At 42.7% G+C, this 1,941-nt stretch overlaps 1 non-coding gene across 1 annotated transcript; it reads right to left on the bottom strand.

The window, feature by feature from the left end:
• Positions 1-1,480: 1,480 nt before the first annotated feature.
• On the bottom strand, positions 1,481-1,554 carry Trnat-ugu. The gene has a single exon. It is a non-coding gene; the product is annotated as a tRNA-Thr (tRNA).
• Between the last annotated feature and the right edge of the window lie 387 nt (positions 1,555-1,941).

Here is a 1,941-nt window from a genome sequence, read left to right as displayed (position 1 = left end):
CGATGATCAACGACATGAGGATCCAGAAGGCAGTGGAAACCATGGCGTTAAAGACACATAAAGACATGTGGACTGTAACTGAAGAAGTGTCGTGATAATCTCTCCATTAGTAAAATATTCCACAATAGTCCACCATTAAGACCTCCGGGAAGGGGCTGCCAATGTGGAGGTGAATATAAGAAAAAGACGGAGCAACCAATGAAGGGAAAATATTCTGAGAGTATGAGCATGGAATGACAGAAGCTTCAATGTTGTGGAAAAGCAAGAAAATATTAAACTTAAAATGCAGTGGCTCAATCTAGATATAGTGGGGTTCAGTGAAGGTAATTGGAAAGAAACTAAGGATTTGTGGTCAGACGTATATTGGGTAATAATAAAAGCAGCAGAAGATAGTATAGAGGTACCAGTATTCCTTACGATTAGGAACTAGGGCACAGACTCAGCTACACTGAACGGTTCAGTGATACATTTCTTCTCATCAGTATCTACTACAAATCAACGACAAAACGATAGTTCAGGTATACACGCCAACGTCACAGGCAGAACATGAAAGAAGAACGTATGTGACTGAATGGGAAGTACAGTAGCTAAGTAGAGATGAACATCTGATAAAGATGGGGGACTGGAACGCGGTATTACGGAAAAAAATAGAAGAAAGAGTTACAGGAGAATATGCGCTTGGCAGTAGGCGTGAGACGGGAGAAAGACTAACTGAGCTCTGCAGTAAATTATAGATAGTAATAGCGAATATTCTGATGAAGAAACAGGAGAGTAGGAGGTATATTTGAAAAAGGCCAGGTGCTATATTAAGATTCAAGTGAGATTACATCATGGTTCGGCAGACAGTCTGAAATCAAATACTAGATTGTGAGGCATACCCAGGAGCAGGTACAGATTCAAAGTAAAGTGAAGTTTAAGAGAATCACTGTGGAAGAATGCCAAATTCTGAAGTGCTGAGAAGTGGTGAGATGCGTTTGGATTTCGCTAAGTATGTGGAGTATCACAGTATACAATTCAGTTGAAGAAGAGTGAATATCTCCAAAAAGGGCAATCACAGTTGTTGGACAGTGAAACGCGATTAGAAGGTACGTAGCTCCGAAGAAACCTTAAGTGACGAAGCACCTCAGAAGACTAATTAAAGAAAGAAATACAAAAATATTATGAGAAGGAAATGAACACATGCATGGTGAACCACTAAGGAATCTAGAAAACAGGAAATGTGGGGCAGACAAGGCGATAAGACTCCAGGAAAAATGTGAAGAGATCTAAAAGATCGACGAAAGTACTGACTCAGCAAAAATAAAAACCAAAATATCCTTAGGTGGCATTAAAGGCAAAGATGGTAATATATATACTAAAATGGTATCGGTTCTTTCGGACATGTGACCAAGCAGCTCTTTAGAATGAAATTACAATGACATGAAAACCCTTAGCTGTTTACAGGCGTTGACATACGTCAACGGGGACAGATGAAAAAGTGTGCCCCGACCGGGACTCGAACCCGGGACGTCCTGCTTACATGGCAGACGCTCTATCCACCTGAGCCACCAAGGACACAGAGGATAGTGCGACTGCAGGGACTTATCTCTGGCACCCATCCCGCGAAACCCACATTCTCAACGAATTGTCCCGCACTGCATTCATAGTGCTCCTGCCCATTATTACTCACGACGCGTTGTCGTGTAGTAACGGATGTTTGACGTAACTACATTACACAGCTGTGTGCGAAGTCCAGCAAGTGCACGGAAAACTTTATACCGTTACGAACAGTTTCCTCTTATTTCATGTCACTACATCCTCACCCCCATCGATACAATCATTTCAGTGCAGTTAATCCAATTGATAGGTTGCACAGTGTTCCTCAGTGGAGCGGCGCCTGGGCTAGCCACTCCTGGACAGGCGTGGGGCAGCCAAGTAATAGGCGAGCAGCACACCAGTTAG

The sequence above is a fragment of the Schistocerca americana genome, chromosome 1 (assembly GCF_021461395.2).
Source record: "Schistocerca americana isolate TAMUIC-IGC-003095 chromosome 1, iqSchAmer2.1, whole genome shotgun sequence".
Lineage (NCBI taxonomy): Eukaryota > Metazoa > Arthropoda > Insecta > Orthoptera > Acrididae > Schistocerca > Schistocerca americana.
Note: the sequence above shows the minus strand (reverse complement) of the source record. Positions and strands in the feature narration are given on the sequence as shown.